We start from the raw sequence: 15,855 nt of genomic DNA, 5'->3' as shown, positions 1-15,855 counted from the left end.
GCTTCTGAACTTAGAGTTCTTAAAAAAAAAAAAAAAAGTTTCCAAATCTCTTATCAGATTTCCGCCAGCACAACCAGCCAATATTCCTGGCTTTTGAACTTTTTTTTTCTGTTAAACCGAAGATATCTTCGGTGACTCACTAAAATCAATAAACCTTAACCAAGGTTATTACTGAAACTAAGGACGCCCTAGACAGCTCCAAAGAGTTGCAAAGCAGTTCTCACAAGATGCAGGACTACAACAAAGACGGCTCAAAGAAAGGAAAGTTTTGCTAGCCTCAAACAGGGAATAACCCACGTTTCTGTACAGCCATATTCTCTAGGGTCTCAGCTTCTCAGCTGACCATCTACCTACAAAGACCCAAAAGCTTCGTGTGCTCTCAGAGATGGAAGAAGACAGGCAATCAAAACCTGTTGTTGGAAGGGAAAAGGATCAGTAACAAAAGAGTACCCCCAAAAGTACCTTTTTAGAAGTATAACTTTACAATGGTGTACTTATCTTTGTAGTGACTCAGTCCAATAAGTCTCTTCATGAAAAACCCAGGAGGTATTTTTCCAGATTTAGAATAAGCTTTCACCATATAAGCAAGAGAAGTTTCTTGGAGAGAGCATAGAAAAGGCAATCTCAATGATTATCCAAGAAAGAGAGAGAGAGAGGGAATTCACTCCGAGGAACAGGCTGAGATAGTAAAATACTTGTTGCCACAGATGGCTATGAATAGTGCTTATTCTGCTGAAGTCTCAGGGAAGAAAAAAAAAAAACATAGCATTTGTGCATACAGTGCTGCCAATATCCCACAGATCTGGGGATACTGTTAACAGACCCGTTAATCCATGACACTGGGTAGCTTCTCCTGGGATTGCACATTGCCAGGACTAACCAGGCAACAACTGTGAGAAGACAAAAGCCTCTTATGGATGGAACTTTTTATTAAGACAAACTCTCCTGAGAGCTTGACACATTTAGAACAAAAAGTGTGCTGCTTAAAATTGTGTGTGTCTTGGGTTCCAGACTTTTCAGACAGGGCTACTGTGTGTCTTGGGTTCCAGACTTTTCAGACAGGGCTACTGGACATGACGTGAAAATCATACTCAGAATGACAGTGCTCCCACTTGGTCATAAGTCAAGCTCTTAAAACCATTAAAACAAGAGGAGAGGAGAATCTCATTCAGTTTTTATTCATGGTTCTCATACTCTCTACCAGTGGGACAGAATCTATCTGATGGAATAACCCAAACCTTCATTTCATAAGCTCTGAGTCCTTGGTGCCCCTAACTTTTTTGAGTTAATGTAGTTTTTCTTAATTATTACCACATAACATAGAACTCTTGGGTGAATTCCTTCGGGTGGAAATATGGTCTTTCTTACCCCTCTTCTATAGCTGAAACCCAATTTCTCCTTAGTAATTCAGATCATGAAAAGTCTCTTCATGCAAATCCCAGGAGGGGCTAGAATTTGGCTAGCACCATGACTCCCCTTTTCTGAAGGTCAATTCAATAGTAAGAGAAGCTGTAAATGGCTATGTGACAGTTTCAGTTTCTAATTTATTACAACCATAACTGTATTCTCTAATCAAATAATTCTCTTGGGCACTAAGACCTCTAAATTTTCTGAATCAAAGCTTTTTGGTACAGTAAACAAACTTAGTAAGTAGGTTATTAGATGTAATAGTAAGAGACACATAGTCACTTTTATCTATTGTTTCCTGACCCTTGTCTCATGCAATAGTGTTTCTGCACCAAATATTGGCCATGTGTTTAAGGTATATCAGTATCCTCTAAAGCAAATTATAAATCTTGCAGGATGCTTTCTCTCAGGTAGCACCATAACTGAGTCTTAGCTTGGTTCTTTGTCAATCTTTAGTTGATTCTAAGTCAATTAACTGTGTCTAGGTGGTAAGGAAGCTGGCAAACCCAGTGAATTCTGTTGGAATGAGCTCTTCGCTATGTCTACTATGCCATAAAACAAATTCTGCAGTCTGAGGCAATGGTGTGTGGGATACTACGGTGATGACAAGACACCTGTAAGTCTACCCACAATGGTGTTTCTGAAGCTACTTTGGTGAGGAAAGCCAATTTATATGTGAAATGTGTAACTTTTCTATGAGCATATTACTGCCTCTCCCTTATGTATGTGGGTTCAGTGTAATCAACAGGTCAGCTGCTGAATTATCTCCTCAGGGAATGGTGCCATATTGGGGCTCATTACATTGATGTCAAATTGGGAAAGAACCAGTTCAGACTTAGTGAAGGGAAGTCAGGATTTTGAGTCATGTATATATCCCACATTTCTGCCATCATGTAATTGCCACTTTGTAACGGAGCCCATTAAATTGACAATAGGGTGCCTGGCAATTAAAAGGATCACACACAGGATGGGTTGTCTTATCCTCTTGATTACTGAGAGACTCCTCTGCAGTGGAGACCTTTAGTAACCTTTTATCATCACCTTTCCATCAGAAATCCTTGTCTCCAAAGGGTATTCATATTTGAAGCCTGTGCCCATCTCAGGAGATACATCCACACATTTCCACCCATCTGCCTGATTGTCAGATATTTAATATTGTTGTTTCCAAATCTGTTATCCCAACAACCCATTAGCCACTGTACATAAAACAGAGTAGATATGTATTTCAGGCCTTTTCTCCTAGAACATGAAGCAGACAACCAGATGTACCTGAAGTTCTGCCCACTGGGAAAGTTTCCCTTTACCATCATCTTTCAGGGATAACCTGAATGAACGTGTCATGAAGTAGTTGTTTACATCCAGTTTGTGCCTTTATGGTGCTGGCCCATTCATAAGCTGGGCCATGCTTTTCCTCTTCTATTAACTAATTATAGGAATTCTTCATAACACCATAGCTAGGAGTTACGGGAGAGACGGCAAAGCAGTAGGGTCAGGTATTACGAAAATTTGGGCTGCATACTTATGAAATTTTTCTATGCTTCCTTACCTGCTAGAGCCCTGCTTTGTACATATTCTTTCCATTTTACAACAAAATACTGCTACAAACATTCAATTTTATGATTCATTAGATCAGGTAATAAACAACTGATGATGAACAATTCAGGTTAGATAAGTACTTGGTGTTCCACGGTCAGACCTCCAGTCTCTGCCAGAGCCCAATAGCAAGCCAGGAGCTCTATTTGAATGAAGAAGTGTTGTGAGCAGAACAGTGCATGCCCTTACTAAAAAATCCTAGGAGTATGCACTGTGATTCTCCTAATGAGGCCCCTCTGTCTGCCATAGTCATTTCCAACACCATTGGGTGGGTCATAAGAGTCAAATGGCAGGGCAGTTGGTGCTACAGCTTGAACCTACTGCAAAGCCTTTTCTTACTTCATGCCCCATGCAATACTGACAGCCTGACAGCTGGATGCCAAGTAGTCTGGAGCAGCAAGCTCCAGTGTGGTAACATGTTGCTTCTAACATCCAAGGGGCCAATCCGATGTGCCTGTTTCCTCACTGACATGGCAGCACCTGAACTAATTAATATGAGGCTCATTTCTGTCCTCTGGCATGTGCCATCTTACTAAAGCACCTCATTTGTTGGCTATATCCTGCTCACCACACCCAATTAACATATAATAATGTAACAGACCAGTGTGCTGAATAGTTTCCATTTCCACTCCAGGTACACTGACTATTCTTTCCCACAATCTTCTGTGTGCCACAAAGCTGGCCTTTATTGACTTCCTCAGTGGGCTCCCTTGACCTCTGGCTTCGAATTGTGACATAGAAGCAAAATCAGAGATAAAATAATGATGCAATATTTTTTTGGTTGTAAAATGTACGTAACATGATATTTATCATTTTAATCACTTGTAAGTACACAATTAAGTTCAGTTTAACATATTCATTCCCAAATTATTCACCACTATCTGTACATACGTTTTCATCACTCTCAATAAAAACTCTGTACCCCTTAACCAATAATTCCCCTCCTCCTACTCCCCCAGCTTCTGGTAACCTCTATTCTACTTTCTGTCTCTATAAATTTGCCTGTTATATGTATCCTATGTAATAGAAAGCTAAAGTTTTCTAATAGAAAACTGAAGTAATATTTTTTACCTTTGCTTGGAACATTACTGATCCTTGTTTCATTTCTCAGAATCAAAGAAACCAATTTTGAGTTTTTTATGGCCTTTAATAATTGAGTAAGGTATAATACACCTGTGAACAAAATTTGGAGCATATTTGTTTCTCTGTCTCTGCCTGGCTTCTCCAGAATTTGGAAACTAGTTGTGAGTATTCTTAACTTATGGCAATATAGTTGTTTGCATCAGTGCAATAAAAATCCATGGAATGGTTCCATATTTGTTTTTCTCTGCCTGACCTATTTTACTTAACATAATGTTTTCAAGGGCCATCCATGTTGTAGTATATATAAAATTACATCCCCTTTATGGCTGAATAATAGTTCATTTTATGTGTACAGCACATTTTCTTGATCCATTCATCTGTCCATGGATCCTTGGGTTGCTTCTTCTTTTGGCGATTGTGAATAGGGCTGTTATGAGCATTTGTACCCAAATATCTGTTTTAGTCTTTACGTTCAGTTTCTCTGGATATATACCCAGGAGTAGACTTTCTGGGTACTGCAGTAGTTCTCTGCTTAACTTTTTGAGGAACTGACTTGTTGTTTTCCATAGAGGCTTTAACTGGTACAATCTTTTAATCCTTGCCAACCAGCAGGTCATGGGTATAAATCAATGGTCATGGGGAAGAGGTGGGGGAGTTGATGAATCGGATGCAGTCCTCAACATTCCCAAAGTCAAAATATGGTAGTTTTATTTAATTGCAAAGCTGGCTTAGAGTTCATAACCAATGGGGCTTAGTCCTTTCACGGATTCTTTTAACAAATTCTGAATTTTGATGCCATTGGGGATGATAATTGTATGGAAAGACATGTGATAGAGACCGGAGACAGTCAAATGCCACCCAGGTCATTGTGCACAGGGGGCTTGCTCAAACATGCCCATGGTGAAAAATTCTGTCCCTCAACACATGTGCATTAAGGAAAATAAATAAATGTGGAGTAGCTCAGACCAGGAGTCTACCTGCACACTGGGAGAATGGGGTCGAGCCACCAGGAATTCACACCTTATGCAGGGGAGAGGAGCCTAGCCTCTTCAGCTCATGTGTGGAGGCCTGGTATTCAATTTGTGAGGTGGGAGCCTACTGGCAGGACCCCCTTTTTTCACTGGGAGCTTTATTTTAATAAATTCCAGTCTCCCCTGGGGACAGTGGCTCACGCCTGTAATCCCAACACTCTGGGAGGCCAAGGCGGGCAGATGACCTGAGGTCAGGAGTTCAAGACCACCCTGACCAACATGGAGAAACTCTGTCTCTACTAAAAATACAAAATTAGCTGGGCGTGATGGTGCATGCCTGTAATCCCAACAACTCGGGAGGCTGGGGGCAAGAGAATTGCTTGAACCTGGGAGGCGGAAGGTGCAGAGAGCTGAGATCGCGCCATTGCACTCCAGCTTGGGGTACAATGAACAAGAGCGAACAAGAGTGAAACTCCATCTCAAAAAATATAAATAAATAAATAGATACCACCGTCCTCACCTTTCAATGTATCCACATGCCTAAGTTTTCCTGGTCGTGACACAAGAACCCAGATTGTAGCTTAACTAAAAAGCAGAAAATCTTGCATTATTTTCATGACCTGTATGGGCACATGAGAAAAGGTGATTATATGCTATCAATCACAATGAAGTTCTTATGTTAAGTTATTGCAAACCATGGAGGTAACCAAATTTCTTTGTCAATCATGTTTCCAACTGTAACTACCCTGGACAGTTTGTTATTCACAGACAATTGTTGTTTTGTTTTGATTCTTTTCAAAAGTTGGTTTATAATCAGCTATAGGACTTTGACAGGTGCTCTCAAATGCAAGTTTCTGATAACTTTGGAGATCATAACATTGGAATAAAGGAAAAACGTACAGGACTCATGAAGAACTGAAATGTTCACGAATATCAAACAGAACAAGAGTTAACAGAATGGACTGAACTAATAGAAAACTGAAGTAAAGCTTTTTTACTTTTGCTTGGAACATTGCTGATCCTTGTTTTGTTATTCAGAGTCAAAGAAACTGATTTTGAGCTATTTATGGCCCTTAATAATTGAGTAAGGTATATTCCTGAGAACAAAATTTGGAGCATATTTGTTTCTCTCTGCCTGGCATCTCCGGAATTTGGAAACTAGCTGTAAGTATTCTTAACTTATGATAATATAGTTGTTTACATCAGCATAATAAAAATTCATTTTCTTTTGCAACAGGACACAACTGGAGAAACTGATTTTTTTACCAAAGCGTTGACTGGAAGGGTATGTTTCCTTTTAAGGAGTCAAGCTCGACTTGTAGAGCCAATAAAAGTCCGTTGGGAAAACTGGACTTCTCTACACAGTCCCTGTGTAGACAGGGTTCCTAACCTGCAAGTAAAGAATGAGTGAGGAAAGAATGTCACTTTCTGGCTGGGCACGGTGGCTCATGCCTGTAATCCCAACACTTTGGGAGGCCGAGGCGAGTGGATCACTTGAGACCAGGAGTTTGAGACTAGCCTGGCCAGCATGGAGAAACTCTGTCTCTTCTAAAACACACAAAAACTAGCTGGGCATGGTAGTGCACACTTGCAGTCCCAGCTACTCAGGAGGCTGAGGCACGAGAATTGCTTGAACCCAGGAGGCAGACATTGCAATGAGCCAGGATCATGCCACTACACTCCAGAGCAAGACTCTGTCTCAATGAAAAAAAAAAAAAGTCACTTTCTAACAGGCCCAGGAACTCCATGTTCTTGGGACCTCAAGAAGAGAGAAGTTTACCCAACTCACAGGTATTTGAGGGTAAAAAACTCGTGGCTGGGCTCGGCTTTAGAAAGTTCTATCTGAGATTGTTTGTGGAATAGAGTTCCATGAAAGCCAATTTTAAAAGCCTATGTAGAAATAATTATTCTTGCTGCACTTTATGCAAATGATCAGGCCAAGTATAAGACTAAAGTTTATTTTATGAACAACTCAGTCCCATTATGATTTGTTTTTAACAAAAATGAGGACTGGAGAGAAAGAAATTGTGTTTCAGGGTTTATCATACATTTGTCATTAAATTCTATACACATTAGTTGTTATTAAGTTTTTGCCTACATTTTAATCTAACCCTGCTTATTTCTGTGGACCAACCAGCAATCTCTGACTGCAGCTCAGAAGGAACAAAAGGGATAGGCAATGTAAAAATCTGGATCAATATTCTAGTTCTGAACAATTATTCTGCAAATCCTGCCAAGCGATGGGAATAAATAGGGTGCCTATAATACAGAGGTTTCCTTTTTGGGAAAGTGAGACCAAGGTAGCTAACCAAAGCCAAGCCCCATGCACCCAAATCTTAGCAAGCGTAATTCCAGCCACCAGTTATCTGGGTGTGTCACAAGACATCCTTTTCTCTCTCGTGTTGGAGGAGGACTCAATTCCACAGCTTTGCCTTAGCATTTGGCTTATGATAAAGAGTCCATGTAATCCCCTGAGACACATTTTTGTCCAAATTCAGTTCCAAGCTTAGAGTCAAAGCCTTAGGAAAGAAAACTGGATCAGAGGGATCCAGAGGCAGACAATAAAGGAAGTTAAAAGGCATAGCACAGGTGAGCTTGACTAATTCCTCCTGTTTCATGGATAAAAGTCATGCTAGTACTCATGGCATAAATGAGGTCTAGGGAAATTGAAGGCCACTGACAGCATGGGAGATAGGATATACGTGGGTAAGAGCTTTCTGTGTTGTAGGCACTGCAAGATCATCTGAAACTTTATTTTGGAACCACCAAGCTAAAACAGCTTGTTTCAAAACTTAAGTGACAGAAAATCATTCAATCTGTTTTCCTTATCTAAAAAGAGAGGAATTGGACTAGACACTTTCTTAGGTATAAGCGTTATAGTTCTGAAATATTTGAAAATATTCAATCTAAAATTTGCTTTTTCTCCTGTAATATCTTAAATGGCAGTATTAATATGATTAATGTTATATCTAGAAAGTATAAAAATCTTCTTTGTCATGAAAGAGCTTCTATATGGTATAAAAGTAAAACAAACCTAAATAGCCATCTCTACTTGGCATGTAGCATCTAGAATTCACACTATGAAAAGCCCTCCTCCCAAGTGATGTCCCACTCCCAGCAAGGATGACAGCAGCAGAGTCATAATTAAGGAAGGAATTTTATATGAGGGAAGCTATTTTCTCTGTTACACTTACAATTTAACGTCAGATTAAGAATATGAAAAATGCCAATTTGTCTGGTTTCAGAGAATGTTAACACATAATTACTCCGCTACATGAAAGTCGTTTGTATAGATCATCATAGCCTGGGAATAGGAATAAGTATCTGAAGGCAGAGTTAAAAAAAAAAAAAAAAAAAGAATGAGGCACCCAGGCATCTGTAGTCTGTTTATTCAGTGGTAACCTACTTTTTTTTAGGGTAGTGTACTAAAAGAGTTGGCAACCCAGTGTTGTAAATATCCAAAGGCCAATGCCAGCATGTGCTTACTTAGCCTTGCCCTTTGAGTTAGTTCTGGAAAACAGCTATACAAATTAACTTTCATCCTATTAGCCAAGTTCAAATAATACTTCAAAACAGTATTTGCTTTTTTATACTACACAAAAAATTGGTATTTTCCCATTTAAATATTTCCAAAATGTATTTTTATACAGCTTACATAAACTATAAACAAAGAAATAATTTTTTTGTAGAGATAGGGTTTTGCCATGTTGCCCAGGCTGGTCTCAAACTCCTGAGCTCAGGTGATCTACCCGCCTCAGCCTCTTAAAGTGCTGGGATTATATGCATGAACCACCATGCCTGGCCAGAAATACTATTTTTAATACATCAGATTAGAATTGGTTAAATGAAGATTAAAGATCAACATGATTGTTGAGAAGAACATTAGGAAACCAATACTTATACAGAACAATACACCACAGAGAGTGGGAGTATAGTTTGGCACACATTTCCAGATTGTTTGGCAATTCATATTCAAATGCTCTGGGGGAAAAGTACATGCAATTTAATCCAAAGATTTATTTTGAGGAAATTATTGGACAAGAATATAAAGGATGACATACAAACATGCTCATTGCAGGAGAGGTAAACTCAGAGATTTCTCGCTAAATATGTTAAAGTTAAGGCCTGAAGTCTCTGTTGTGAAATCCCCCTAACTGAATGACAAGCAGGAGAGGGGGCATCCTGTTGCTACAGCTCCAGGAGAACTGACCAAGCTGTGTCATTCACAAGAGGAGTAGGAGGATCATGACCTGAGCCCAGGAGGACCATGACTTGAGTCCAGGAGGTTGAAGCTGCAGTGAGCCAAGATCGCACCACTGTACTCCTGGGCAACAGAGTGAGACCCTGCCAAAAACAAAAAGAGGAAAGAAAACAAATCAACTCATTTCAGTTCTTTGGTTAAATATACCTAGATTTGGGCCGGGCAGTTGCTCACGGCTATAATCCTGGCACTTTGGGAGGCCGAGGCAGGTGAATCGCCTGAGGTCGGGAGTGCAAGACCAACCTGACCAACATGAAGAAATCCTTTCTCTACTAAAAATGCAAAATTAGCCGGGCATGGTGGCATATGCCTGTAATCCCAGCTACTCGGGAGACTGAGGCAGGAGAACTGCTTGAACCTGGGAGACAGAGGTTGTGGTGAGCTGAGATAATGCCACTGCACTCCAGCCTGAGCAATAAGAGTGAAACTCCATCTCAAAAAAAAAAATGTGTATATATATATATATATATATGTATGTACATATATATATGTACACACACACACACACCCCCCTAGGTTTTCTTTAGACAATTATATTCTTTTTAAAAAAAAATCTCCTAATCATCTACATTTGCATTATGGTCAACTTACTATGTGCCTCGTTAGGCAGTGTGGAAGAAACTACTGGTACCACCTGTATCTGTGTTTTCCTTGCTGGACAGGCAGCTAGACCACATTTCCCAGTGCACCCTCCTTTTGCAGTTGGGTGGGACACGTGCCTGAATTCTGGCCAGTGAAATTTAAGCAGATGTGATGTGTGATGTCAAGAGCCAATTAGGAAAGCAGACATAAAGCATTTCTAGTAACAGAAAGTTAATGCAGATTATTGCTTGCAAAGGCATTGGAAGGGCTGAGAAAGTAAAAAGAAGAATAAAGTGATGAAATGCCAAGATTAGTAATGTCAGAAAGCACCTACCATGTGCACAATTGGAAGAATAATGGGAAGAGTTGGTGTCACCAGAGACCAGTAATGTAGAGGAGATGCCACCTGGGCTGGTACGTGGGACCACAGAGGAAGAGCCCTTGAGTTGGTGCTGGATCCACTGAAAGATGGAGGGACCACCACAGAGCACTGCTGGGATCATGAGGAAGAGGCCCGTAGCAGGTGCTGGGACCACGAGCAGGATCTGAGTGCTGATGCTGGGACTGAGGAAGTCAGCACTGAGAATGGGCTGCGCCCGTTGAATAACGAGACAGTTAAAAGACACTTTTCCATAGCTGGCTGCTTCTGAAAGAATATTGACACAATGAAGGATGCATTTCTCTTCCTTTCCCCCCATCTTCTAATCTCCCACTATCTTCTCATTGGTAGAAAGAAGTTGACCAGAAACCAGCTAGCAAAGGAGTCTGAGAAATAAAGTTTGCAAGGTTCTCAGCCCAAAAATACATATCCAGGTACAGAAGGGAGAGGTGGGCATAGGGACTGAGAGCAAAGAGGCAAATGACAGGCAAAAGGCCGCCTGATGAGAGCCTGGAATGCCATGCCAAGAAGTTTGGATTGTTCCTAAGGCAACAAGAGGCTTTCCAAAGAAGAAATAAATTAGATTTTTTGGACGTCTAACTGTACTGAGTTTTAACAATATTTACATTGAAGAGGAATAGAATGTAATTATAACCAAACTTCATTTTATTATCATACAACACCGTTTTCTTCTGTTAAAAAATACATGCTTACAGTGGAAAATTTGAGAACAACATAAAATTATTTAAAAAAATAATAATCCTGTCATCTAGAGATTGTCACAACTACTATTTCTGTATATTTCCTTCTTTTTGTCTAAAATACATGTTTTTAAATATTAAAATGATAAGGTAAGGTAGGTGCAGTGGCTCACACCTGTAATGCCAGCACTTTGAGAGGCTGAGGCAGGAGGATTGTTTGAGCCCAGCAGTTCGAGACCAGCCTGGGCAACATTGTGAGATCCCATCTCTAAAAGACAATTAAAAACAAAAAAATTAGCTGGGCATGGTGGTGTATGCCTGTAGCCCTAGCTACTCAGGAGGCTAAGGTGAGAGGATTAGTTGAGCTCACAGTTCAAGTCTGCGGGGAACCATGATTACACCACTGCACTCGAACCTGGCTTATAGAGTAAGACCCTATGTCAAAAATAAAAATAAAATGATAAGGTAAAAATATTTTATAGATCTTTCTTTAACCAACATATTGTATTTCTTTATAGGGTAACTTTAATAATTGCATAATATTTTATCAAATAACATACACCATAAGTTACTTAACCATTCACAACATCGTTAAACTTGGAACAGGATGATAAAATGGATGTTTTCTAGACCCTAAGGTATTTAGATATCAGATACCAATGTGATTTGTAAGACAAACTACTCTGTAGAAATATCAGAATGATTGTCTGAAAACTTGCTCATAACTTTTGAATACCTTATCCTCATCTAGGATATAAAGGAGTCAAAAGTGGAGACGAAGGGGAGGTTTATAAAACGGAGCTCCCCAGAGAGACTGAAGCTGAGTCCCAGTGGGGAAGGGAAAAGGAAGGCTTTCTCTTTTTCTTTTCACATCAAGAAAGTTGGCCCTCAGTGGGGTCACTCTGAGGGCTAATATGATTCCCCTGTAATTAGGGGGATGTCGTAGACTAGCATCTAATTCTTGGTTGGAAAACATACCAGGCAGAGACCTGTTGGTGAGCTGCTTTATGGCAAGAGGAGAGGAGGGAAGCTGAGTGTCTCCACTCTCAGAGCTTGTTAAGGTAAAAAAAGTGCTGAGTGTTTCCCATGAATGAGATTCGGAGCACATTTGTAAAAAGAGCTAGCCTGGTGCTGCCTTAAATTCCGTCCAAGGGAAGCTGTCTGGAGGGATCAGGTTCCAAAAAAAGTCTGTATGAAGCAGACCATGTTGTGGACAGAGTATGTCTTCTACAGACCACGAATAGAAAACAGAAGTTGAGGGGGCAGAGTTCAGCTGTTGGAAAGTGCATCATCTATAACTGTGCTTTCTCAACTGGGGATTATTTTGCACCCTTGGGGACATTTGATAGTGTCCAAAGATATTTTTGGTTGTCACAACTGATACGAGCGTTACACTCATGGATAGAGGCCAGATATGGTGATTAACATCCTATACAAGACAACAATTATCTAGCCCAAATGGCAAGCGTGCTGAGATTGAGAAACCCTGATCTATACCATGGAGAAGGAGAGAGTCAGTACAGTATTAAATATCTGTCAAAAAATGGATTGTGGGATGGTTGCATAATTCTATGAACATACTAAAATTCTAAAAACCATTGAGACGTACACTTTAAATGGATGAATTATTACATATGTGAATCATATCTCACACATTTATAATTATTTATATTTTTCCACTATAAGTTTGTTTATATAATATGGCAATGCCCATTGTTTTATAAAAATATCATTTTATAAAAATAAATTTATAATTAAAAAACTGTTAATATGTAACCAATACATTGAATAACCAGGACCCATGGAAGTTAATCAGAAGGAAACTTTATTTTTGTATCCTAGTATGGCTTTACAATCTGTCTATTGGAAGAAATTCTTTCCCAACCACTGGAAAATTTTTTTAAAATCATTCCCATGATCCCTTATTTTCAGTGAAACAGTCTCGATTTAGAAATTACAATGTTCAGTCCTACGTAAGAATTATGTAAGAATCACAACTATGGATTAAATTGTCACCTGAAAGACTTTCAGGAATCATTTCTATAGTTCGTTACAAGAGAAGTTTCTCTGAATTATAGAGCACAAATAATAACATTAAAAAATAAGATAAAATTGCACTTGACTCCCAGCTTGGCCTTTCTGCAGTTAGAAAAAGGAGAATTAACTGAAAATTTCACTCATTTGACATCGTCCTATTTATGACTCTTTCAGGGTTTAAAAGGACAAGGAGAAGAGGGTTGAGGGATGAAAGATAAGAAAGAGCAAAAAAGATTCCCACCTAACTGCTATTGATGTAACTTCATGCTTACATCTTATGATAACTTTACCTGTAACCTTTTCAGGAACTGCCAGGATGTTTTCCAAGGTAGGTGAAATGTTTCATATTCTCACCAACAATGTATGAGGATTCTGACTTCTCAACATCCCCATCAACACTTGTTATTATCTGACTTTTTTATTATAGCCATACTAACAGGTGTGAAATGGTATCTAATTATGATTTTGATTTTCATTTCCCTGACGTCTAATGATGATGAATATATTTTCATGTACTTATTTGCCATTTGTATCTCTTCTTTGAAGAAATATTTGTTTATATCCTTTGCTCATTTTTAAATCGAATTATCTTTTTATTACTGAGTTGTAAGAGTTCTTTATATGTTCTAGATGTAAACTCCTTATCAGAGACATGACTTGTAAATATTTTCTCCCATTCTCTGGGTTGTCTTTTGACTTTCTTGCTTGTGTCATTTGAAATGCAAAGTTTTTAATTTTGATGAAATTCAATTTACTTTTTGTTTTGTCACTTGTACTGTAGGTGTCACATCTAAGAAGGTTTTGCCTGTACCAAAATCATGAAAATTTACTCTTACATTTTCTTCTATATGTTTTATAAGTTTAGCTTTTACATTTAGATTTAGATCTTTTATGTTTAGCTGTAACGTTTGACTTAATTTTGTGTATTAAGTGTGAGGGAGGGATCTAACTTCTTTCTTTTGCATGTGAATATTCAGTTGCCACAACATCATTTGTTGAAAATATTATTTTTCCCCATTGAACCGTCTTGGTACCCTTGTTGAAAATCAACCAACTGTCAATGAAAAGTATTTATTTCTAGGCTCTCAATTCTAGTCCATTGATCTATATATGTCTATCCTTATGCCAATGCCACACTGTATTAATTACTATAGCTTTGTAGTATGTTTTAAAATTCAGATTTTTTTTTCTTAGATATCTAGAATCACTCTATAGTCAAAGAGTATAAATGTATTTAAATATCTTGAAACATGTTGATAAACCTTCTTTCAGTAAAATCAAATTAGTTAATAAATCTACCAAAAGTAGACCGTATATTTCCAATGAATCACAATTTTTATATTTCAACAAAATAGGCAAGTTATGAATCTGAAATATATGCAGCAGTGTTATATTAATGGGTATAAGGAACTAATATGCAACTATATTAATTTCCCATTGCTATTGTAACAAACTACCACAAATTTAGTAACTTAAAATAACACAAATTTAACCAGGTGCAGTGGCATGTGCCTAGTCCCAGCTACTCAGGAAGATGAGGTAGGAGGATTGTTTGGGCCCAAGTGTTTGAGGATGTAATGTGCTATGATCAGGCCTGTAAATAGCCACTGCACTCCAGGCTGGGCAACACAGTGAGTTGTATTATCTTACAATTTTGGAGACTGGAAGTTCAAAATCAGTTTTACATGGTTATAGTTGAGGTGTTTACAAGGTGGGTTTGTTCTGGAGGATCTTAAAGGAGAATTCATTTTCTTACATTTTTCTGCTTCTAGCCTGTATTCTTTTTTTGAGACTGAATCTTGCTCTATCGCTCAGGCTGGAGTGCAGTGGCACAATCTTGGCTCACTGCAACCTTCACCTCTCAGGTTCAAATGATTCTTATGCCTCAGTCTCCTGAGTAACTGGGATTACAGGCACCCACCACCAGGCCCGGCTAATTTTTGTATTTTTAGTAGAGACGGGGTTTCACCATGTAAGCCAGGCTGATCTCGAACTCCTGACTTCAAGTGATCCACCCACCTCAGCCTCCCAAAGTGCTGGGATTACAGGCATGAGCCACTGCACCCAGCCTAGCCTGTATTCGTTAGCTTGTGGCTTCTTCTTCCATCTTCAAAGTATGTCATCACTACTCATCTACTTCTGTCATCACATCACCTTCTTCTCTAACTTTTGATTCCTCATGTATCTCTCTTATAATGAGTTCTGTAATTACATCAGGCACACCTAAATAATCAGGATAGTCTCTCCATCTCAAGATCCCTAATTTAATCATATCTGTAAAGTGTGTTTTGCCATATAAGGTAACATTTACAAGTTCCAGAGAATAAGACATAAATAGGAGAGGTCTTCGAAAAACTCACAGAAAATACATATTATGAAAAAACTATCCATGAACTTTAAGTTTTTTTTGCACCAAAATAAGCTCATACTAACTTATTACAACATGTCTAAACAGAATCTAGTTTAAGGCACTAAAAAGTATAAGACATCAGTTTGAGAAAAGCCCCTATCACAGCAACATGAATTCTGCTAAAATTAACACAAGAACAAACATCAAATTTGTGGTGAAGCTTAGGTGAAAGAAGATGAAATGATTAATGCTTTACAAAAAGCTTACAGGGACAGTGCCTCAAAGGAATTAGAGGTTACAATTGGATACCTGTTTTAAGAAGGGACAAGACAATGTTGAAGATGAAGCCCTGAATGGCAGACCATCCACATCAATTTGTCAGGAAAAAAATGTACCTTGTTTGTGCCCTAATCAAAGAGAACTGACAGTTAACAGCACAAACAATAGCCAACACTATAGATATCCCAACAGATTTCATTCACACAATTCTG

Source organism: Colobus angolensis, unplaced genomic scaffold, assembly GCF_000951035.1.
Source record: "Colobus angolensis palliatus isolate OR3802 unplaced genomic scaffold, Cang.pa_1.0 Scaffold92, whole genome shotgun sequence".
In the NCBI taxonomy this organism is placed as follows: Eukaryota; Metazoa; Chordata; class Mammalia; order Primates; family Cercopithecidae; genus Colobus; species Colobus angolensis.
Note: the sequence above shows the minus strand (reverse complement) of the source record.